This window comes from Prionailurus viverrinus, chromosome B4 (genome assembly GCF_022837055.1).
Source record: "Prionailurus viverrinus isolate Anna chromosome B4, UM_Priviv_1.0, whole genome shotgun sequence".
In the NCBI taxonomy this organism is placed as follows: domain Eukaryota; kingdom Metazoa; phylum Chordata; class Mammalia; order Carnivora; family Felidae; genus Prionailurus; species Prionailurus viverrinus.
In genome coordinates, this window is record NC_062567.1 from 41,433,729 (window position 1) to 41,460,732 (window position 27,004).

General features: G+C 36.3%; 1 pseudogene; it reads right to left on the bottom strand.

Moving 5' to 3' along the window:
* Nucleotides 1–5,308: 5,308 nt before the first annotated feature.
* LOC125170561 (NKG2-A/NKG2-B type II integral membrane protein-like) lies at nucleotides 5,309–26,048 on the bottom strand (annotated as a pseudogene).
* Between the last annotated feature and the right edge of the window lie 956 nt (nucleotides 26,049–27,004).

A 27,004-nucleotide genomic window follows, 5' to 3' on the forward strand; every position in this document is an offset into this window, starting at 1 on the left:
ATGCTCTCTCTCTCTCTCTCTCAAGTCAAAATAAATAAAAATAAAATAAAATAAAACTAATTCTTTGTTGTTGTTGTTCTGCTTGCACGATTTGTACTACCTTGTTTCCCAGGTAGTTGATCCTTTCTGCACCACCTAATCTGTTATTGATTCATGCTAGTGTATTTTTAAATTTCCATCATTCTTCTCTCCAGGTCTGATTGGTTCTATTTTATATTTTCCATTTCTTTGTTGACATTCTCACTGTGTTCATCTTATCCTTCTCTTGGGTGAACATGTTTATGATCATTACTTTGAACTGGTTATCAGATAGATTGCTTATCTCCATGTTATTTCAATCTTTTTCGGAGATTTTATCTTATTCTTCCATTTGGAACATATTCCCCTATCTCCTCATTTTCCTTGACTGTTTCTTTCTATCTATAGGTAGGATTAGAACAAAGCATTCATTAATGATGCCAAATAATGTAAAATTCACTAATGTCTTCTGAAGTTAGATGCACTTATATCTATTATTCCTGTATTTATAAACATTTATGCTTTTAATTACATAATTTATAATGTCCTTTGTTACATGGAGAAATATGGGTACCCATTTTTGGCTTTTAACTCCAATGAAATCTATGCCTATCAGTATAAAAAACACACCCAAAATTACTCAAAATAATATGGATAGTTAGAATTTACATTTTATGATATAAAGGTATATATTTAACTGCCTATTTCTAATAATGGCAAACCAAGTGACCTAAGAGAGATGGATAAATTGGAAGTCAAAAATAGTGAAAATATATTTGAAATATGATGGTAAAGTGAATTTGTTTCCAAGGATTATTATTTATTTATTTATTTATTTATTTATTTATTTATTTATTTTCTCTCTCTTTTTAGTATTTATTTATTTATTTATTTATTTATTTATATGAAATTTATTGTCAAATAGGTTTCCATACAACACCCAGTGCTTATCCCAACAGGTGCCTTCTTCAATGCCCATCACCCACCCTCCTCACCCTCCCACCCCCCCGCCATCAACCCTCAGTTTATTCTCAGTTTTTAAGAGTCTCTTATGGTTTGGCTCCCTCCCTCTCTTTTTTTTTTTCCCTTCCCCTCCCCCATGGTCTTCTGTTACATTTCTCAGGATCCACATAAGAGTGAAAACGTATGGTATCTGTCTTTCTCTCTATGACTTATTTCACTTAGCATAACACTCTCCAGTTCCATCCACATTGCTACAAAAGGCCAGATTTCATTCTTTCGCATTGCCAAGTAGTATTCCATTGTGTATACAAACCACATCTTCTTTATCCATTTGTCAGCTGATGGACATTTAGGCTCTTTCCATAATTTCGCTATTGTTGAGAGTGCTGCCATAAACATTGGGGTATAAGTGCCCTTATGCATCGGCACTCCTGTATCCCTTGGGTAAATTGCTAGCAGTGCTATTGCTGGGTCATAGGGTAGGTCTAGTTTTAAATTTTTGAGGAACCTCCACACTGTTTTCCAGAGTGGCTGCACCAGTTTGCATTCCCACCAACAGTGCAAGAGGGTTCTCATTTCTCCACACCCGAAAAACAATAATCCAGTGAAGAAATGGGCAGAAAACATGAAAAGACACTTCTCTAAAGAAGACATCCAGATGGCCAACAGGCACATGAAAAGATGCTCAACGTCACTCCTTATCAGGGAAATACAAATAAAAACCACACTGAGATACCACCTCACGCCAGTCAGAGTGGCTGAAATGAACAAATCAGGAAACCATAGATGCTGGAAAGGATTATTTTTTTTAAATAAACATATTTATTTTGGTGAGGGAAGAGGCAGAGATACTGGGAGAGAGATAAAGGAAGAGAAAGAGAATATCCCAAGCAGTCCCTGTGCTGTCAGTACAGACTCAATATCATGAACCATGAGATAATGAACTGAGCCAAAATCAAAAGTCAGACACTAAAATGACTGAGCCACCTAAGTGCCCTTGTAGTTTTATCTCCAACCTTACACCCATTAGTTACCAGAAAACAAAATTTTCAGATTAGTAAATTTGGTACAAGAGATTAAGGATACACAGCCTAGTCCTTCCTGCATTCTCCTTGGCAATGGCTGCCTGCAAAGAATACATTTTCTGCTCTGTTTCAACAATAGTAGGTTTTAAAAAGGCACCATCTTTCTCTGAATTTAGCACTAAATGGGTACTATTTACTTCTGGGATCCAAAATAACAAGTCCATTATGTTATATACCTATGGATATTCTCACAAAGGAAGACACAGAGAAAATTACCAATTTGATCTTTAGAATAAGGGAAAGAACAGTACTTGCAACTTGATTTCAAGACAGCAAACACATATACAGAAAAAAATACTCTAGTGTCCACACATGACGTGTATTGAATTTCTCCCCTTTTTAAAATGCAAATTGCTTTGATGTATATGATCAAAATGGTTGCCAGGTAGCATTTCTGATGCCTGGCTATTTCACTGTGTGAAAGGAAGATGACAGTTATAGGGCTTTGGTTTAGTTGGAAAATGGCCTTTGTTGAATATTGGCAAAAGCAAAATATGAAGAGATCACAGACAGCAAGAAGTTCATGCGGTTGGGCTTTATTATAAGGATCTTTAGGCATTATATTATTTATTGTTATTTATTGCTCAGAAAAGCCCTATGAAGTTGCTACAATTAAGATCATAATGTCACAGGTGATGGCACAAAAGCATCAGTTTCTTAAGCCCAAACCACTGAAATCTAGTGACTACTTGTGCCAAGAGGTACTGTTCAAATACTCTTCAAGTAACTATGAATAAGATACTATTTCTACCATATATTCCAGCAAAGGAAACAGCCAAGAGCAGTTATGTAACTAAGCCCCAGGGCTAAGAGTGTGCACTTAGAAATTATATGAAGTGACCAGTTTCAGGGGATCCTGGGTGGCTCAGTCGGTTGAGCATCTGACTTTGGCTCAGGTCATGATCTCACTGTTTGTGGGTTCTAGCCCTGCGTCAGGCTCTGTGCTGACAGCTCAGAGCCTGGAGCCTGCTTCGGATTCTGTGTCTCCCTTTCTCTCTGCTCCTCCCCTGCTTGCTCTCAATCTCTCTGTCTCTCTCTCTCTCTCACTCTCTCAAAAATAAATAAACATTAGAAATTACATTAAGTAACCAGTTTCAATGCCAACGTCCTTCAACATTATACCTTCTGCTTATGCCTTATTTGATCAAGAACCATGGTGAAACCATCATGTTTGTCTCTATACAAAACTGGTTTACAAGGGTTTTAGGCACACACACACACACAAAAAAAAAAAACAGATGGGAAGTTAAGAGAGTATTAAATTTTTAATCTATTTCCAAATAATTTTCCTTTACAAACTTATCTATCTCATGAAATATTATAAAAAATATTCCTATGGCTACAATGGTAGTTATTTTCAGTGAATCTACATTTCTTCCCTCTGACCACTTTGAGAAAAGTATAATCTACAGACAACCAATGATAAGTTTGCCATTGTGACTTGTTTTCACAATATAACGTGTGGGTAATGTGATAGGTTATGAGTTCAGAGGCACTAAGTTCAGGCACTAAGAAACACATTTCTGCAAGTTGCTATCTTTGCTATGCAAGATCATATACCAGGATCTGAGCTGCATCTACATGTAGTCTGGAGTCAAGTCCATAAATGCCCAGACTTGATCAACCCTAACAGAGCCAAACCACAAACAGGTGAATGAAAATTAAATGCTTAATTTTTAATGTCATTGCAATCTTGGGTTGTATGAAACACAACTTTAGTAATTAGTTACAGCTACCATAAACAGTTATATTCAATTCATTTTCAATATTCATGTAATTTTTCTATAAGATAATAAGGAATATGTAGAGAGAATATAAAGAATATGTCTATCTTTACAGAAAAATGTATATGAGATATGAATGTATTTTGCAAATAATAATCGAGTTTAAACTACTTCCCTCTTATAATTGAATTAGGGTAGGAATATTTCTGATTCATCTAATTACTCAAGTTTGTCTTGAATTCTGTCAATAACTAGCTGTTTGACCCACACAAATATCTGTACATTTTAATTTTTGGTTTTCTTCATTATTTAACATTTTATTTTTTGCATCAAAGTGGTTTTTAGCCTGGCTGTAAAGACTGACAGAAGTGGGCACATAAAAAATTGAAAAAAACTAAATGTCATCCAAAATATATGAACCCAGTTGAGGAAAACAACATATAAGAAAAGGTATCAAAGGACACTGGTTATTATCCAATTAGAACCCAATCTAGAAACCTTGATTTCTCTCCTTTGGCCACCATGGCTTGGTTGCCAGTTGCAGTCTTGCAGGAAGCCCTGTGTATTTGTCCTCCAGCAACTTTTTGTAGCCAGTCCGTCAGTGTCCTGTCTTCTGGTCTTTCCTCCTGATGCTCTGACAGGGAGCTCTTCCTGTTTGCCAGTCACAGCCTGAGATCCTTCCTCACCAAGTTCAGCCCGTGGAATATGGAGCTGCTCTGTCCCAGGCCATTCAAGTGAGCATGTCAGCTGTGAGCTGTGTGTACCCACATCACCTTCAACGACATCTGAATCCCATCTTTTGAGAGTAGACCTAGCTTCCCAGTGATCCCTCCTTTAATTCTAAGATATTCTTTGTAATTTTATTGAACTTAGTAGCCTTTCCCCTTAGCAAGCTTTCCCTTACAAGTAGATAATAATTGTTTACCTCAACTTCCTTCCTTGTTTCTGTCTCCTGACTCAATTCTGACTGATATCCTTGTCACCCTGGAGTGTTCAATCCTCATTTGAGGCCCTTAAAGGGCTAGAACAAATCAGCTAATTTGGAAATAGAAATGGAATTATTCACTGTATTGAGAATTTTACACTAATGTTATGATTTGTAATTAATATATATTTTATTCTACTAAATAGCAAAACATAAGAAATAAATAATATATACCAAGTATATTTTTTTACACTAATATAATTACATTTGAGAACAGTTGCATAACACCAAGAATGAAGCCTCAAGTACTCTTTGGACTTTGGGCGATATATATGCATTGATGTGGATTCATCCTTGGTAAGAAATGAAACATTCTAGTGAGTGATGTTGATAATGGGAGAGGCCATGCACATGTGCAGACAGGGACAATCCAGGAAATCTCAGGAGCTTCTTCTTAATTTTGTTGTGAGCCTAAAATTACACTAAAAATATTATCTTAAAAATATGCAAAGAAAATAATCATACAGGTTTTGAAATAATGAGAGATGTATTCTTTATAAATGGTGAAATAACATTATACCAAAATGAGGTAACTAAAACACTTGGTGCTTACAAACATATGGTCTTATTACTGAGCAGGGTGCAAAATAAGGTTTTTTTTGCACGAAAATCAAAATATGGACAATTCTTGTCACTCTCTGAAGATACTGACAACCTGAAATACAGAGAATTATATCTCATTAATCTTACCATAAGGTTGCTTATGTCTCTTACTAGGTACCATAGTATTTTAATGAATAAACCATCCATTTTGACTCATACTTATATATCTCAATCTCCATATTTCTCATATCATTTTTCTCTGGAAAGACTTCAACTACTGTGTTTATCTGATTGTTCACACATTGCTGTTTTTCTTTCTAAGAACAATTCTTGTGAGGCATAAAATAAAAAGTTGTCAGGAGACTTAACACTTCAGAAGAAAATGTTAAGGCTTTTGGCTGAACAGATGAACTATGATTTCTTCTCTGGGAGCCTCTAACCCATGTAGTAGCAGAGAGTAAATTCAACAAAAACCATGAGAAAATAAAATTTATTGGGAGTCAAATACAAGCTCTTATACTCATTTGAATTCTGTAATAACACATAAAAGTTCATCCTTTCTTCCTTTCTAGACACTTTCAAATTATAATATAATGTTACACGGTGGACACAAAAGTATAAAATTATCTTAGTAGGACTAAGTGAAGAGGACAAACTGACCGTGAAGACAATTTCAGAGTTTAGAAAATGGGTCACAGGTTAATAACTTATGAAATAGGTACATTGGAAAAAATCCTGGAGATTCAAGGAGGAAGCACATCCGTCATCTTCTCGCCTAGGATGTTCAGTGTCTCCCTACCTGCCCACCCCTGGCTCAGCGATCAAGAAGACTGAAATGTTACAACTGGGAGAAGCTGCAAAGAGCAAGGGTGCTGGTGCCATAGGTGGAGACTTGATCAGCAGTAATTAACATCAAAGGTAAAAGTCACAAGGTCATAAAAATAAGCAATAAGAATTTGGAAACAATTGAACAAAACTATCAGTAGACAGACTTCAGTGGAGAAGATTCTGCCATAAATGTTTGGCAACAAAAAATAGTAAATCTAGGAAAAATGACATACAATGCATGTTTACTGAAGTATATTTTTAAAAAGTGTGTCCCTAAAAAGTAAAAAAAAAAATATGAAGAGAAATTTAAAAAATCTTCCAATGAAAGGAAAGCATAGGTCAATAGAAACATCTGCTGGGATAAGTTGTTGCACATATTAGACCAAAAGTACTTAAAAGTCATATTTAAGAGCACCTGGTTGGCTCAGTCGGTTGGGCGTCTGACTTCGGCTCAGGTCATGATCTCAGAGGCCGTGAGTTCGAGCCCCGCATCTGGCTCTGTGCTGACAGCTCAGAGCCTGGAGCCTGCTTCCCAGTCTGTGTCTCCCTCTCTCTCTGCTCCTCACCTGCTCGTGCTCTGTCTCTCTCTCTCAAAAATAAATAAAAGCATTAAAATTATTTTTACATAATAAAAATAAAAGTCATATTTATACACATATGAAAACTATAAAGAAAACTTAGTTGAAAAATTTGCATGAATATGTGATGGCAGCAATTTAGCAAGTAGGAAATATCAATAGAGAAACAAAACTATATGAAGAAACCACAGAGAATCTAAGTGCATCATTCCATACTGGAAATGGAAAATCCACTCAAGTAGAAAAAAACAAAACAAAACTAACGAATGTGAAAGAGTAACAAAATTTATTTATACCTTAGGATGAGAGAGAAAAGAGAGAACCACTTGCAGAATTCAGACACTTTCAAAACAGTATCAGGAAAGCCAGCATAGGTCTAAGGAGAATATGAGAAGAACAACAGAGGCAGAAAAAAACAGGACAACAATGTTAAGGCACGACGAATGAACTGCCCACTAATATAATGTAAAATATTTATAGACACCAGAGACTTAGCAAACTGCTAACAGAATGAGCACGTACAAATCCATGTCTCATGACATCACAATGAAATGACCAAAGAACACTGGCAAATACAAAGAAATAGTCTTGAGGGGAAGAGAGTGGATTGTGAAGTGACTTAAGTCAGTGTGAAAATCAGGGATGGATGACACGTCTTCCACCTCCATCAGCCTTACACCACATTATCTACCACAGAATCCATATCCCTGCCCTGCACACTAGTTCCGAGTGGAATGGGATACAAGCAGCAAGATGAAGGAACAGAAAGACACAGACCCTAAATCCCCCATGGAAACAATACCTTAAAAATATCCAGACACAAACCGAGGTATAATCGGTCTAACCAGCTTTGATAAGGGTGCCAGGACCATTCAATAGGGAAAGACAGCATCTTTCACAAAGGGTGTTGGGAAGCTGACTTCCCTCCCACATGCAGAAGAATGACGTTGGATGTTTCCATTTACACCATGTACTAAAATTAACTCAAAATGGACTAAAGACATAAATGTAAGGTGTAGAAGTTCCTCAAAGAAAAAATGGGGGGAAAATAAAGAACATTGTATTTGACAATGATTTCTTGGCTCTGCCACCAAAACCAGACCACAGAGGAAAAGTCCATTGTAGGCAAATGTGTGATATCAACCTAAACATTTCTGTGCATTAAAGGGAATGATCAACAATGAAAAGACAGAGTGGAAAAAATACTTGCAAATCATACATCAAACAGGGAATCACGTCTAAAATATATAATTAGTCTACAACTTAGTATCAACAACAACAAACACCAAGAACACAATGAAAAAATGGGCAAAGAAATTAAACAGACATATTTCCAAAGACAATATAAATTGTGAAAAATCATATGGAAAGATACTCAATATCGCTAATGATCAGAGAAATGCAAATCAAAATCATGATTACTTATAACTTCATACTCATTAAGATGGATGGCGCACAGCAGAAAATTGTTGAGTCGCCTGGTGGCTCAGTCGGTTAAGTGTCTGACTTTCGGTTTTGGCTCAGGTCATGATCTCACAGTTTTAGGTTTGAGCCCCGCGTTGGGCTCTGTGTTGATGGTGCAAAGCCGGCTTTGGATGCTGTCTGTCTCCCTCCCTCTGCACCTTCCCTGCTTGCTCTCCTTCTTTCTCTCTCTCAAAATAAATAAATAAACACTCTTTAAAAATGTTTCAGTGAGGAGGTCAAAAAGAAGGAGACTTACACATGGTGGTTGGGAATGCACATCGGTCAGCCCTTATGAAGACGTGGATGTAGCTTCCTCCAGTGATTAAAACTACCGTTACCACAGGAGTCAGCAATCCCACATGTAAGAAAGTATCTACAAGAATTGAAAGCAAGATCTCGAGATACATGCACACCCATGCTCAGTGCAGCAATACTCCTAAGAGCCATGGGGTAGAAGCAGCCCAAATGTCCACTGATGGATGAATGGAGAAAGAAAGTGTGGTATACACCTACCAGTGTAATATTATTCAGCCGGAAAAAGGAAGGAAATCCTATTAGAATAGCCATTTCTTCTCACTTATGGTTAGTTTGTAGGATATATCTTGGGTATGTATTAGAAGGAACTGAAATCAGTATCTCAAAAGGATATCTGCACAGCCATGCTCACTACAACTTTACTTACAATAGCCAATATATGAAAGCAACCTGAGTATCTGCCACCCGATAAGTGGTTACGAAGATATGTATAATGACTCTAAATGTGTATATAATGTATATGTATAATGACTATGCATATATACAAATGCTATTCAGCCAAGAGAAAAAAGGAAATCTTGCCATTTGTGACAAATAGATGTCCCTTCAAGGCATTTTATTAAGTGACGTAAGTCAGAGAGAGATACACAAATACTGTATGATCTTACTTACAGATGGAATCTCAGAAAACTGAACTTGTAAAGGAAACATATAGCCAAATGTTGTTTACCTGAGCCTGAGGGGTGGGGGAACTGGGGAGGTGTTGTTTAAGTTTACAAACTTGCAACAAACAGATAAAGAAGTTCTAAAGATCTAATGTACCATATAATGAAATGGCCAGCATTACTGCATTATGAATTTTGAAGTTGCTGAAAAAGTAAATCTAAATAAATTAAAACTAAATACATATGTGACACTACAAAGGTGTTAGCTAATGCATATTACCATAGTAACCATACTGTAATGTATTAGGCAGTGTTGTATGTTAATTATATCTCACGAAACACAAACAAAAGATATATTTGTTATACTTACAGCAACTACGAAGTACATAATTTAAAAATATAGCTAAGACATCAGCAGAGGATTTAAAAGGGAATACTAAAATAAGTGTTTAATCCAAAAGATGTCAGGTAAGGTGGAAGAAGAAAATAACACATACATCGAGAACATTCAGCAAATGACAGACGTAAATCCAAGGACACAAATAATTGCCTTAATTTGAATGAAATAAATATTATAATCAAAGTTAGAAATTAACATTCTGAATTAACAAAAAGATCCATCTATATGTTCTCTACAGCGAATGAATATTCGTGGGAATTAAATAAGTATTCCAATGATAAGATAGAGAGTGTCATCCTGAATAAAAGAGTAGTATCCATCTATATGCTCCCTGTAACTGACACATTGTAGATTCAAAGGCATACATTGGTGAAAATAAAAGGATAGCAAAACAATAGACCCTACAGACAGTAACCAAAAGAAGTGAGTAGAAATGACTGTTCTAATAACAAAGTAGCTGTTAAAACAAGAAATGTTAGCCGAAATTAAAAGAAACATTTCAAAATGTTAAGGTTGTCAAAATAAGAGGAAGATAAAACAATTATAAACATATATTAATCACCTAATAATAGAACACTTAAAGCCATGAAATAGAAACTGACAGAATTAGAAGGATAAATAAACAATTCAATGAGTGTACTTGAAGATTGAAATCTCTTACTTCAGTAAGTAAGAACAGATAGTCACAAAATCAGAAGGACTATGGAAGACTGTCAAAACACTAGGAATCAGCTTGATAAAACTGACATATATAGAAAGTGTTCTAGATCATATATAGGGATCAAAACAATTTTTTAACGTTTATTTATTTTTTTGAGACAGAGAGAGACAGAGCATGAACGGGGGAGGGTCAGAGAGAGGGAGACACAGAATCCGAAACAGGCTCCAGGCTCCGAGCTGTCAGCACAGAGCCCGACGCGGGGCTCGAACCCACGGACCGTGAGATCATGACCTGAGCCGAAGTCGGCCGCTTAACCGACTGAGCCACCCAGGCGCCCCATGGGTTTAAAAAATTTTAAGGATGGAAATATTCAAAGTAATTTCCCTGAAGACAAAGAAATGAGAAGAAACAATGGAAAGAAATCCGGGAAATTACCAACATGTGGCAAGTGATACACTTCTGAAAAATTTACAGTTCAAAGATGAAATCTCTGAAAATATCTTGTACTGGATGATAGAAATTACTTTGTACTGGTCGACAATAAACTGAGAATACATCAAAGCTTTTAGGATGAAACTAAAGTAGTGTTTGGAGACAATTTATACCTTCGTCAAGTACACTCAGAAGGAAGAATGTTATCAACAACAATTTAAGTTGCTACCCTCTGAAGAAGCAAGAAGAGAGGAGCCATTAGTTAAATAAGAAACACATACGTTTAGCTAAAAGTTGATTGTGGAGTATGTATAGTAGAGTAACTCGAAGTAGCCCCAAATGGACCAATACCCACACATCCAAGAGCATCAGCAACAGAATCGGTGAATACATTGTAGTAGAATCCGACAACAGAACAAAGAGATGTGGACAATTTGCAACTGATGCAGCTATAGGGATGAATCACACAAGTTTAGCTTCACCTGAAAATGCCAAAAATACAATATGCATACCGTATTATTCCATCTACACAAACTTTTTAAAATGCAGAAAAGAACTTGATAGTGGCATTTTACAGTGCTGGTAATATTGATTTTCTCATTCCATACAATGGTGACACTGAAAACTCAGCTGTCTGTTGGCATTTATAGCATATGATCCATGTGTATGTACATTATACCACAATAAAAACTATCAAGAGAATATTATGAAGAAATGCAAATATATGTAAATGTGATTTCTCTGATGCAGAAGGCACCTGACAAAGTAATATTTATTCTTATTTTTAAAAAGCCTTTTGAAAGGGGCACCTGGGTGATTCCATTGGTTAAGCACCCGACTCTTGATTTTGGCTCAGGTCATGATCTCAGGGTTTGTGAGTTTGAGCCCTGCATTCGGCTCTGCGCTGCCACTGGGCAAAGTGTTTGGCATTTTCTCTCTGCACCCCCCCCCCGTCTCTGTCCCTCTCCCATCCACTTTATCACTCACACAAAGTAAATAAATAAAAATAAACTTTATAAAAACCTTTAGAAGATAGAAATGAATGGGAAATATCCATGCAAAGATCCTGAAGACATATAATAACTCTGAAAATGAACTTGTATAAACTCCCTGTTTAACAAAAGACAATGTAGGGGACACCTGGGAAGATTAGGCAGTTGTGCTTCTGCTCAGGTCATGAAAGGATTGCTCCTGAGATGAAGCCCCAAGTCAGGCTCTGTGCTGACACCATGGACCCCTCTTGGAATACTCTCTCCCTCTCTTTCTGCCCCTTGCACCGTTTGCATTCCCACTGTCTCAAAATAAATACATGCATATTTAAAACAAAAGGAAAGACTTTAAAGTAGAAAACTGACATAAAAAAACATAAGGACAATAATTAAACACATGAGAAAGTGCAAAATTAGTACCCACACAATATGAAATGCATATTTCCAAAAAATGCGGTCATTCATTGGAAAAGTGTAGGCTTTTGAGTAAATGTTGTGAAAACAATGGGGTATCAAATATTATTAATAATTATATACTTTGACTATATTAAAAATGCTCAAAATTAAGCACACATAAGTGAAAAAAAGTTCAAGATGTATTATAAAATGCGCAAGATGTACAGTTGGGCAGAGATTTTTTAGACAGAATATCAAAAGCACAATCCATAAAAGAAGAAATTGATGAAATGTAGTTCATCAAGATAATATCTGCTCTTTGAAGAGAAAAGAAAGTCATAACTTGTGAAGAAACATTTATAAATCAAACATCTAATAAAAAACCTTGCTGCTGGGTACATAAAGATTTCTCAAAATACAATGAAAAAAAGCAAAAATATTGGCAAAATATTTCAATAGATACTTCACCAAACACCATGTATAGATGGCAAGTGAGTACAGGAAAAGATGCTAAACACTATTAATCTTAGGAGCATTCAAAATATAATCACCCCAGACCAGACTTCTTGTCCTGAAAAGAAAGAGTGGATAGACTTTTCCCTATTCCTCCCACCAATGCAGCTACAGTCCCTGGGCATTATACAGAGGATGACATAAGATTCAGAAAGGTAATGAGAAAGCTGACAGATCCCAGCCCTGAAGACCCGAGGAATGACTTGGTGGTGAGCTCCCCGGAATCTCCCTCTACCTCACACAGACTGGTGTCAGAGAGCCTAGCAAACCACAGACACCAACAGGTACACACCCAAGTCTCCAAAATGTTTTTCCTTTCTTGTCAAAATAACAGATAAAAGGCATGCTAGAAAGACAGAAATGTTTTAGACACGAACTGCGTGATTCTAATAAAAAACCATTGACTATCCACCAAAAATATCAACAGGCATGCATGGGAAATCAAGACTTTGTCTGATAAAAGAAAACTAAGAAAATGTATCACCACCAGACCCACTCTGAAAGAACTCCTAAAGGGAATAAATGGCAAAAGAAGGCATCTTGAATCATCAGGAAGAAAGAGAGAACAAAAGAATGAATAAAACTCTCATAGGTATAATGGACTTTCTTTCACTGTGTTTTCTAAATTGTTTGATATTTGAAGGAAAATTATCAGTTGCACCAAAATTATAAATTCCATGTGATTCTCAAAGTAAGTAGAGAAATATTTAGGACACAGTATAATTGGGACATGGTAAGGGGCCATAAAAGCAAGTAAGTCTCTATATTTTACTCCAACTGCTGTGGGTGTGACAGACTGAAAGACAGTGACCTGTGAATATGTAATTATCTATATGAAGATATATAATATCCATATTATTTATATAAAGGAGATTAGAACATATGTGTACATATATAACTTCATGTATATAAAGTTACTTATGAAGACGAGACCTACATTGCTCTAAATGATGCTCCGTCACAGAGGTAATGATGTAGAAAACTATAACCTTCACTTTTATCTCACAGCATCAGAAATAGAGCATCACAAAAAATAAATTCTAACTCGATCATAAACATAATGAAAGTTAAAAGCTGAAGAAATAAAGAAAAAGGTGAGTCCAGGAAAATAATACAGGAAATAATATTCATGAACTAAAGCTAACTTCTGAAATAGGTCCATAGTAATGATTGTAACACACCAAGTGCTAAGTAGGACTATGGTAACATTAAAATTCTGATCATTCCAGAGGGACAGAAAGGGAAATAAAGAAGGAGGTGGGGAAAAAGAAAAGAAAAGAAGATTGAACAGACAAAGAAACTATGCGGCTTAAGGTATTATGCTGAGTGAAATAGTCAGGGAAGGACAGATATCATATGTCTCCACTCATACTTGGATGTTGAGAAACTTAACAGAAGACCAAGGTGGAAGGGAAGGGGGAAAAAATAGTTACAAACAGAGAGGGAGGGAGGCAACCCACAAGAGACTCTTAAATACAGAGAACAAACAGGGGTGGGTAGAGGGGTGCGGGAGAGAGGAAAATGGGTGATGGGCATTGAGGAAGGCACTTGCTGGGATGAGCACTGGGGGGTAGTATGTAAGCAATAAATCATGGGAATCTACTCCCAAAACCAAGAGCACATTGTAAACACTGTATGTTAGAAACTTGACAATAAATTATATTAATAAAATAAATAAATACAATTCTGATCATTAAAAGAATCCATTATGAGAGTGAAAATGCATGTCACAAATATTTTCATCTTAAAAACTCAAGAAAGAGCTCATATTTAAAATATGAAAAAGGCTTCTAAGAGGTGAAAAAAAGGCACCATCCTGGGGAAATGGGCAAGAGACACAGTCAGTTCTTCTCTTTCTCACAAAAGAGAATAGCCTTAAGTTTACAACCCAGAAAAAAGGTACTGTGTATAACCATCATAAATTATTAATTAATTTTACTGAGACTACTGAGATTTGGATCAAAAGACTAGTTGGTACAATGGATATTTACACAATACAATAAAACATGTAGGGAAAATTTAATATATTGAAATTTCCACATGTCAATGACTGTGCAATTTCAGACTAACGCTTACAGGGAAGTGTATTACAATTATACATAAATATAATTATGTTGTATTTATAAGTTATTATTTTATTATGAAAACCATAACATTTATATTACATAAATATGCTTTGTAAGATGTAGTTACATATAATAAAGGATTATAAATATGATATGTGGAGGAAGATATAGGAAAGACTTTTCATAACACAATTATTCATAATATCCATATAATAAAAAGGAACTAAATTACTGAGAATGGTTTTGAAAATGTCATATTCATATAAGAGGGTAGTGAAATTTCACAAACTATAGACAAATGTGTTAATATAGATGCATTACAGATAGCATCTGACAGAGAAAGCAGACACACATAAAAATGCAAACTGAATGATTCCATTGATATAAAGCACCCAAATAGGCAGAAATATTTCATAAAATGAAAATGGGAAGGCCTGATAAAGACTCTAAACTTCTGTCCCATGATGTGATTGGTATTTGTGTAATTCTACATATTTTGTAATCAATTTGCACAAATGTCTAATTTCCTTGATATGTTGTCAAATTAAGTGTAAGGTTTATTTCAGGAAAAAGAGCATTTCTAGAGACACAGGTTTCTATGAAAAGAACTGGAAATTATCAAATGTACATTCAAAGTATAAGAATATAAATAATGTGTCATAGAGTCAACATGTGGAGTATTAAAGACTTTAAAATAAATAAACTACAAATACATATGTCGCTATGGATGAACTCTACAAGCATAATAGTTACTCACAAGCTTTTAATAGAATCTGGAAACATCTGAAAACTTACCTTGTCTTCTTCATCATCATAGTAGAGCAGGTTAGAGTTCTTAGAAGCACAGGACGTCAAACTCTCATTCCACGATTTTCCCTCAGTGCTAATGTAATAGCAATTGTTGTAATACGTAACCCACTCTTTCAGACAATGACAACAGAGACACGCTGGAGAGAGATTACGAGATATTATCCAAAAAGCTTTGAATATTACAAAATGAAACTTTACATACTGTATATGGATACACATATGTGTACATAACATATTCATATATCCTCACGAGCTGGTAAAATTAAAGCAACACACACACACGCACACACATACACACACACACTCAGAGAAGAGTCAGGCCCTCATCCCCTAATTTATATGCCCATATAAAGGAACCACAACAATGTCCAACTCTACATGTCCTGAGAATCACTGAACACAAACATCTTTATGGAATGACTTATCTTTTATCATGTTATAGGAGGAGAACATGTGAGGCAATTGTTAACAACGGGTGAGGTGATTTTAAATGAGTATTTCTTCACATTGTTGCCTAGAAGTTATACTCTCCTAGAATCCTTAATTCTGAAAGTTCATTAAGCGATTTTCTAATTCATTTTTTCAAAAGAATCTGTTATCATCTTTGCCTACTTGGAGATAGAGCTAGATAGACACTAAACGAATAACAGAATTTTGCAAGAGATGTTGTACCTTTCTCGATCTTTGTTTCCAGGGACATTTGGTCCTTCAGTAGCTTGAACATTCAAGTAATCTTCAAGAAACGTAACATTAAATTATGTGGATCACAATAATTTGAGTTTCTTAGTTTGAAATTTGGTATATTATTTAGACTTAGAAAATGCTGCAACAAAATTGATTTTACCAGTAAAAAAATTAATAAAGTAATGAACATGAGGAGGGAAAATAATTCAAAAGCTAATGAACCAAACTTCACCATCTCTTACAGTATTTGGTTTAACCAATCTCAAGAATTCATTTGTATCTATCAATAAAGTCTCTCAAATAACTTGCCTTTAAGTTATAAAATTCTGAAAAGTGTTTAATACTCCCTTAAACATCATGTGGTATTTTTACTTTAGATAAATTCAGAATAACTATTCCACATTTAGAGCATGCGTCCATTAAAATGACATAATAAAATTTCATATGTTATATAATATTTCAAAGAACTGATGATGTTAACGTGAAAAACTCCCTATTAGTCATTCAAACACTGACTTACAGGGAATAACGTTTATTTTTACCACAGTGGACATCAAGACAAGGCAGATGATTCCCAGAACCTCAGCAATGTACCTCCCTGGACACAAGAGAAATGAAAACACTGACAAAAGATGCATGGAAATAATCATTTAGGAAATTTACAAACAAGAGAAGCAACAACCTGCAGGGAATCAAATGTACACCCTTGGACCCCAAACCCATATCTACCATTGTAATCTTCATTTAGAACATACCATTGCATTGGCAGTCACATACTACTCCGTGACAGGTTGGTAACACTACGGATTGTAACACTGGAACAAAGTGAGTCCCCAGACTTCAACGACACTACCATATTCCAACTTCCAGTTCTGATCCTCACAAATGAAAACTACGTGAGATCATTTCCTACTGTTTCCCTACACCTCTGCACCCCAACTTCACATCACGGAACAGATATACCTGTCTGTATTAAATGTTTTACCTTTGCAGAGATAGTTCTTGTCTGTCCCTTGAAGCTCCTGAGAAGCAACTTGAAGATTGAATTCCGCATGGGCCATTTCCTGCTCAGTTACTGAAATGGATCTATTAATGCTCTTAGGTTTCACTCGCCGTCTTTGTGACTCCTTAACCTGACTGAGTCTGCCCGGGTTAGTCTTGGGATGTTGCTCTCTGCAGCTGAGTAGTGTCAGGCACAGTGCTGAATGGAACTGCCCTGAAGGTCTTGATCAAGAGTGTGTGTCATGTGCTGATGACATTGCTAGTAAAGTGACACCGGGTGGGGTGCAGGGTGAGGGATACTGCTCATTTGAAGTGGAACCATGTAAAATCTCGCTCCACTTCCCTTAGAGCTTAAATAAATATTTCGTGACAGAATAACAGGGTTTTACACTGCCACAATGTTTGACACTGTAGTAATGGTTGGGAAAGTGTAAACAATACATTAGTGAAGAAGAAAAGAATTCAAGAATAATACTGACCTCATTACTGTAAGGTCAGATTCCAGGGACACCTTGCAACACTATTAGAATAGCCAGATTAAAATTAAGGCTGTATTAGAGAAATACTGTTGCACCAATTTTGTGACGATTGAAAATCCATTATTGGTTAAAACTAGAGTGCTGTGAGACTAGGAAATACTAGTTTTAGCACATATAGGAATTTCCTGTAACAAGTGACTTTTCTTTTGGGATTTAATTTTCTTTACTAAAGGGTAATATAATGCTATCAAGTGATATTTTATGTTGAAAATTGTGGAATTCTGAGATTTGTTGAATTATAAAAGGACTATTTTATATGTTGCAAAACATTATGTGACACACTAAACTTATCCAAAGCATGAACACTGGTAAAAACAAACAAAACAACAACAAGAACAAAACCCATATTTTTAAAAAGTATTATTTAACATCTGAAAATGGAAATCGATTTCACGGCAAAAAATCAAAGTATAAAATGAGAAATAAATGTGTAAATCATTCATGTAAGAACACACTTGGTGCAAACTTCTAGAAGGATCTATGATATCAAAGGCAGTGAGAGTAGCTTTAGTTCTAGAGGAATGGTAACGAATCACATAAATGTAATTTCATACTTCAGTCAATGAGGTCTGCAGTCCATCAACACTGTAATTACTCCTGGCTCTCAAACTTTCAAAGTATCACCTTTTAAAAGTTACATCAGGGGCGCCTGGGTGGCTCAGTCGATTAAGCGTCCGACTTCAGCTCAGGTCACGATCTCGCGGTCCATGAGTTTGAGTCCCGCGTCGGGCTCTGGGCTGATGGCTCAGAACCTGGAGCCTGCTTCCGATTCTGTGTCTCCCTCTCTCTCTACCCCTCCCCCGTTCATGCTCTGTCTCTCTCTGTCTTAAAAATAAATGAACACTCAAAAAATTGTTTTTAAGTTACTTCATGGTGGGGAGGAGTTAAGGTGTTGGAATGGCAGGGAGAGGTTGAGTTTGTCTCAACCCTGATATGCAGCCAAATCAGCACCAAACCTTTTAGGACACCTAGGACATTGATTTTAGGATTAACGCAACAATCTGCATAACTTGAGGCACAAAGTCGGCATTTTGGTGGTGCAGAGAGGTGAACTGAGGGGAGAAAAGTGGAAGAGACTAGGGAGCCATTTTCACGGAGGTAACACAGAGAGAGAAAAACAAAAGGGGGAGAATGTGGTACATTGGGATCCTGCAAGAAAAGCACTCCCCCCTGAAAGTAGCTGGAAAAAAGAGACAGAAAGAGTGACAATACTCATAGGGGACTGAACAAGAAATCTGTCCCCCAAAGCCACTGACAGGGGGAAAGGAGAGGTAGTCAGTACTGCCAGGTTTCTATAAACAATAGAGCGGAGTCTGTCGTTTCAGAGTTCAGAGCCTGGTGGTGCTCTGGTGAGGAAGTGGGGCTAATCCCCAGGAGCAGGCAGTGCTGTCTGAACAGTCTATGTACTGTAGAGAGAGAACTGTTCCCCTGCTTGGAGTGCAGTTGGTAGTGGCCATATATCTTCACAGGGGGTCAAGGTCCCAGTGGACCCCAGAGAGCAGCTGTATTTTGCTAGTACTGGGGGCAGATGCCATAGTGCAACAAAAACCTGGAGCTAGCTGTGTTATTTCCCATAATCTCTGAACCTCTGCCGCTGTGCAATCACATGAACATTTTCTGAGGCAAGCCGGCACCTGGCCATTGCTCAGCAACACCCTCCCCGAGAGAGTCAGTGCAGATTCAAGCAAGGGGTCTCTGAAATGTGGGGTTCTGAAACACAACCCTGTTTGTGATAAAATTCTGGAGAGAGGTTTCACCTGCAAGGTGGACAGCTTAGACATGGACAGGGTAGAAGTGTAGAGTGGGCGGAGGTCTGCAGCCAAGGAGGGGTGCTTGGTAGTGGGGCAGTCAGAGAGCAAGTCCCTGTGCCAAAGACTAGGACACTGGGTGAAGCCATTTCCACCTCTCCCATGCATGCACATGGGTGCAACACTGATCCACCCCCTTAACCTAAGCACTGCCACCTAGTGGAGAATGGAGCCATTACACCAAGCCCTGCCCAACTGTGCCCTCCAAGCACACACCCCAGAAGACCAGCACAAGTCACTCCACCTGCTTAGTGCATGAAATAGAGGAGGCTTCATCCTTTCAGTTCTAGGGGACACTGGATGTCACTTCATTCGGGTTTCATTCTGTTTGCTGGTTCACTTATTGGCTCATTTTCGTTGCTTCTGTTATAGCTTAAATTTGTTTCCCCTTTATTTTCTTTCTTTTTCTGGGATACAGAAAAAACTAGTTATTTTTAATTTGTTTTTTATTTTTAACATTCCTGTTTTATATCATTTTGTATTTCATTTTATTCTACTTTATTATATATTGTTTTTATTTCTAAATTTTTTCTTACTTTTTCTCCTTTCCTTTCCTTTTCGTCTCTATTCTACCGAGATTTTTTTCAACATGCAGATCAAAACACACCTAGGATCTAGCTTCCTTAATTTGACTTTTTGTTTTATTTTCAAATTTTAACTTTAATTTTTTATTTTCTTAATTTTTTTCTTCCTTCAAAGTGACAAAACAAAGGACTTAACCCCAAAAGAGAGAACAGGAAGATATGACAGCCACAGACTTTGTCAACACACACAAAAGTAAGATGTCTGAACTAGAATTAAGAACCATGATAATGTGAATACTAGCTGGGCTTGAAAAAGCATAGAAGACACCTGAGAATCCTTTCTGGAGAGATAGAAATAAAACCTAGTCAGGCTGAGAGTAAAAATGCTACAACTGAGATTCAAAATTAATGCATGCCATGATGGCAAGGCTGCATAAGGCAGTGAAGCAAATCAGTGACATAGAAGATAAAGTTATGGAGAATAATGAAGCAGAAGAAAGAGAGAAAAAAGGCAAGGAGCAGGATACAAGAGTTGGAGAGCTCAGTGATTTAGTAGAAAGGAATAACATCCAAAAGAGAGGATTTCCAAAAGATGAAGAGAGAGAGAAAAGGGCAGAAAGTTTAGATAAGTAAAATACCAGACCACTTTGCTAATCTGGGAGGACACAGATGTCAAAATCCAGGAAGCACAGAGACCTCCCATTAGATTCCACAAAAACTGACCATCACCAAAGCATATCTTAGTAAAATTCACCAAATACACCAACAAGGAACGAATTGTGAAAGCATCAAAGGAAAAAAGTCCTTACCCTATAAGGGAAGACACATCAAGTTCGCAGCTGACGTATCCACATAAACTTTGCAGGCCAGAAGGAGTGACAGGATATATTCAACGTGCTGACTCAGAAAAATATGCAGTCAAGACTTCTTTATCCAGCAAGACTGTCATTCAGAATAGAAGGAGTGATAAAGAGTTTCCCAGAAACACAAAAAATAAAAGAGTTCATGACAAATAAACCAGCCCTGCATGAATAATTAACGGAACACTTTTAGTGGAGAAAAGACAAAACAAAACAAAAAAGACCAAAAGCAACAAAGACTAGAAAGGACCAGAGAACATCACCAGCAACATCAACTCTAGAAGTAACACAATGGTACTAAATTCATATCTTTCAGTACTCACTCTAAATGGAAAAGGACTAAATGCTCCAATCACAAGACATAGGGTATCAGAATGGAAAAGAAAACAAGGTATATGCTTCTAACAAGAGACTCATTTTACCTAAAGTCATCTGCAGATTAAAATAAGGGGATGGAGAACCATCTATCATGCTTATGGACATCAAAAGAAGCCTGGAGTAGCTGACTTATATCAGACAAACTAGATTTAAAAATAAAGACTGTAACAAGAGATGAAGGGCATTAAATCATTATTAAGGGATCTATCCGTCAAGAGGATCTAACAGTTGTAAATGCATATTCCCACAATGTGGGAGCACCCAAATATATAAATCAATTAATTACAAACATAAATTTCATTGGCAATAATACCATAAGAGTAGGTGACTTCAACACCCACATCTTACAGTAATGAATCATGTAAACAGAAAATCAACAAGGAAACACTGGCTTTGAATGACACACTGGACTGGATGGGCTTAACAGATACATTCAGAACACATCATCCTAAAGTAGCAGAATACACATTCATCTCGAGTGTACATGGAACATTCTCCAGAATACATCACATACTGGGTCTCAAATAAGCCCTTAACTAGTACAAAAAGGTTGACACCATACTGTGCACGATTTCAGACCACAACACTATGAAGCTTGAAATCCACAATAAGAAAAACTTTGGAAAGACCATACATACTTGGAGATTAAAGAACATCCTACTAAAATATGGATGGGTTATCCATGAAATTAAAGAGGAAACTAAAAATACATGGAAGACAATGAAATGAAAACAAGATATTCCAAAACCTTTGCGATGCAGCAAAGGTTATAAGAAGGAAGTACATAAGAATCCAGGCCTTCCTGAAGGAGGAAGAAAGGTCTTAAATATGCAACCTAAAGTTACACCTAAAAAGGCTGGATAGAGAACAGCAAATAAACTCCAAAGGCAGCAGAAGAAGGGAAATAAAAAAGATTAGAGCAGAAATCCATGATATTGAAATAAAAACTAAAAGAACAGATCAAGGAAAGCACGAACTTGGTCTTTGAAAGAATTAACAAAATTGATAACCCCATAGCCAGACTGGTCAAAAAGAAACACGGAAAGAACCCAAATAAAATCACAAATGGAAGAGTAGATATTACCACCAACACCACAGAAATACAAACAATAATAAGAGAATATTATGAGCAATTATAGGCAAACAAAGGTTAATCCACAATAGCCAAAGTATGGAAAAGAGCCCAAATGACCATCGACTGATGAATGAAGATGTGCCATATATATATGTATATATAAATATATATACAGTAGAATATTCATATTATTTGGTGATCAAAAAGAATGAAACCTTTGCATTTGCAACAATGTAGATGGAAGTAGAGTGTATCATGCTTAGCAAAATAAGTCAGTCACAGAAAGACAAATATCACAGGCTGTCACTCATATGTGAAGTTTACAGAAGAAAACAAATGAACATAGAGGGAAGGGAAGCAAAAATAAACTAAAAAACAGTAAGGGACTGAACCATAAGAGACTCTTAAATGCAGAGAACAAATTGAGGGTTTTTGGAGGGGCGTTGGGTGTGGAGATGGGCAATGGGCATTAAGGAGGGCACTTGTTGGTATGAGCACTTGTGCTATATATAAATGTTGAATTCCTCAATTCTATTTCTAAAATCATTATTAACTATATGTTAACTAATTTGGATTTAAATTTTAAAAATTATTATAAAAAATAAATAAAATAATAAAATAATAAAATAAAATAAAATAAAATAATTACTGGAAGCAATAATAACTAAAATACAACATTAAAAATATAAACAGTTGATTCCTGTCTAGCTATCTGGTTGCTAATCTAAAGTGGGAATTAAAATAGGTAAAATATAATGCATATAAAACACTTAAACTCAATATGACTGTTTCAAGTTCTCAATAATATGTAGTTTATTAAATTATTTTTTAACACAATAACCATTTATCGTTACTGACTCATGTCCTTTAGGACATGGTAAATAATTCACAAACCAGGAGTGTTTTTCAGTATTGAATATCTTTCTTGGACAAGTATTGTTCAATTTAATAAGAAGTCTTTTATTATTTATAGATAAGCTTAATTTAGCATTTTACAGAAGGCATCTCATCTTACCTTTTATGAAAAATCAAACTGCTTTCATTTATCAAAGTAAATTTTTGAGGAATTATGTTTGGACTTTAACACAAAATGGATTTATTTTAAGCATCTATTTTTAAAGCCAGGGCAAATGTTAAATAAAATATACTCTAAAATTGATTACAAATCCATACGAAATGTTCCTCGTCATGATGCCATGTGATGTCAATAAAAATGGTACAAACCCAATTATGCATATGCATATGCTCTGAGTTACTCCTCCACAGGCAAGAATTTGAATATTGTAGATCTCTAATATATTGCTTATTCATTCTTCTTTGTTACCCTGAGTTGTTGGACTAAAGATACCAATTTCTCTGTGATGGGTTGCTGATTAGTTGTGCCTCAGGTGCATCCCACCAGCATTTGTAATCTCCCACTCACTAGAGAGACAGGACAGTGGTGACACATGCCTTCTTATGGGTATAGGTAATAATACTATTTTTTTGCACTGTTTTTTGTATGTATTTGGAAATGTAAAATATACTTGGGGAAAAAATGGGAGGTGTTCTACATCAGAATGCATTTAGCGGCATCTCTCACTTTTCTCCATTCTTTATGGTAACAGATGCATATGTGTAGATGGGATATTCCAACATTGGAAAAGATAGGGCATTTCAGTCCCTTCTTCACCCTGGACCCTGTAGGATCCCCAAATCTAGAATTCAAACAGGCTATCTTGTCACAGCTTGTTAATCCCTTTTGTATTCTTTAATTCCAAAAGACACAGCCTATACAGATGCCCAAATAACACACTTTGTGAGGAGATTGGGGTTCTTGAGCAATAAGAGAAAGGACAGTAATTGCAACTTGATTTAAAAAAAACACGAAACACACACACAGAAAAAATTACTCTAGTGTCCACACATGATGCGCATTGAATTTCTCCCCTTTTTTAAAAGCAAATTTCTTTGATGTATATGCTCAAAATGGTTGCCAGATAGCATTTCTGATTCTGATGCCTGGCTGTTTCACTGGGTGAAAGGAAGAAGACAGTTATAGGGCTTTGGTTTTATGGAAAATGGCCTTTTTATTGAACATTGGGAAAAGCTAAATATGAAGAGATCACAGACAGCAAGAACTTCATGTGCTTGGGCTTTATTTTAAGGATCCTTAGGAATTATATTATTTATTATTATTTATTCCTCAGAACAGCCCTAGGAAGTTGCTACATTTAATACCATCATGTCACAGGTGATGACACAAAAGCATCAATTTCTTCAGCCAAAACCACTGAAATCTTGTGAATACTTGTGTCAAGAGGTACTGTTCAAATACTCTTCAAGTAAATATGAATAAGACACTGTTTTTATCATATATTCCAGCAGAGAAAACAGCCAGAGCAGTTATGTAACTGAGTCCCAGGGCTAGGAGTGTGCATTTAGAAATTACATGAAGTGACCACTTTCAATGCCAATGTCCTTTCACTTTATAATTTTCTGCTTAAAAGTTATTTCATCAAAGACCATGGTGAAAACATCTATACTATCATGACTGTCACTGTATAAAACTGATTTACAAGGATATTTGGCACAGAAGACAAAAAAACCACATGGGAAGTTAAGAGAGTACTAAATTTTTAATCTATTTCCAAACAATTTCCTTTACAAACTTATCTGTCTCATAAAGTATTATTAAAAAAATATTCCCATGGCTCTAATGGCAGATTAGGTTATTTTCAGTGAATCTACATTTCTTCCCTCCGACCACTGTGAAAAGAATATAGTCTACAGACAACAAATGATAAGTTTGCCCACGTGACTTTTCTTCACACTATAACATGTGTTGGAATGTGATAGGTTATGAGTTCAGAGACCAGGGACTAAGAAACACATTTCTGCCAATTGCTATCTCTGCTATGCAAGATCATATACCAGGATCTGAGCTGCATCTGTATGTAGACTGGAGTCAAGTCCATAAAGGCCCAGAATTGATCAACCCTAACAGAGCCAAACCACAAACAAGTGAATGAAAATTAGATGCTTAATTTTCAATGTCATTGCAATCTTGGGTTGTATGAAACACAACTTTAGCGATTACCCACAGCTACCATAAACAATTATATTCAATTCCTTCTGAATATTCACATAATTTTTCTAGAAGAGTGTAGGGAATATGTAGAGAGAATACAAAGAATATGTCTATCTTCACAGATATAAATGCATATGAAATATGAATTTATTTTGCAAGTAATAACCGAGTTTAATTTCTTTCCCTCTTATCATTGAATTAGGGTAGGGATATCTGTGAATCATTATCTGATTACTCACGTTTGTCTTGAATTCTGGCAATAAGCAGCCATTTGACCTCCAGAAATATCTGTACATTCTAATTTTTGGTTTTCTTATGTAACATTGTATGTTTTACATCAAAGTGTTTTTTTTATTTTTAAATTTATTTTTATTATTTTAATATGAAATTTATTGTCAAATTGGAAGCTAGGTGAAATAAGTCACACAGGGAAAGACAACACAGTGTTTTTTAGCATGGCTGTAAAGACTGACAGAAGAGGGTACATAAAAAATTGAAAAAAAACTAAATGTCATTCAAAATATATGAACCCAGTTGAGGAAAACAACATATAAGAAAAGGTATCAAAGGACACTGATTATTAGCAATTAGAAACCAATCTCTACCTTGAAATAAATCTAATCTTTGATAGTGCTGCACTAAGACAGATTCAGAGAGTACACTTTGGTTCCATGTTCGGAGGAAGTGGGGCCGATCTGAATGGCTTTATACAGCGACCCTGTGGTTGTTCCATGATAACCCCGAGGGGCCGTTCATTTAGTACTCTCAGCTCCAAATCCAACCTCAGTGCCCAGTTCTCAGATAACAGTGGACGATCCTATCCATTTTCTCTCTTGTCATCTCACATGAAGTTGACTTTTGTCATTAAAAGACAATGGAGAGCCATTGCAGCAGAAAGGGCTCTTCTTCCACGCTTCATGGTGTTTTCTCTCCTCTGGCCGCCATGGCTTGGTTGCCAGTTGCAGTCTTGCAGGAAGTCACGTGTATTCGTCCTCCAGCAAGTTCTTGTAGGCAATCTGTCAGTTTCCTGTCTTCTGGTCTTTCCTCCTGATGCTCTGACAGGGAGTTGTTCCTGTGTGCCAGTCACAGCCTGAGATCCTTCCTCACCACGTTCAGCCCATGGAGTGTGGAGCTGCCCTGCCCCAGGCCAATCCAGTGAGCATGTCTGCCATGACGCTGTGTGCGCCCACATCGTCCTCGATGACATCTAAATCCCATCTTCAGAGAGCAGACCTGGCTTCCCAGTGATCCCTCCTTTAATTCTGAGATATTCTTTGTAATTTTATTTAACTTAGTAGCCTTCCTCTTAGTAAGCTTTCTCTTACAAGTAGATAATAACTGTTTACCTCAACTTCCTTCCTTGTGTCTGTCTCCTGACTCAATTCTGACTCATACCCTTGTCACCCTGGGGTGTTCAATCCTCATCTGAGGCCCTTAAAGGACTAGAACAGATCAGCTAATTTGGAAATAGAAATGGAATTATTCACTGTATTGAGAATATTACACTAATATTATGATTTGAAATTTATATATAATTATTTTACTAAATAGCAAAACATAAGAAATAAATACTATATACAGAGTATATTTTTTTACACTAATATAATTAAATTTGAGAACATTTCCATTAGACCAAGATGAAGCTTCAAGTACTCTTTGGACTTTGGGAGATATATATGCATTGATGCG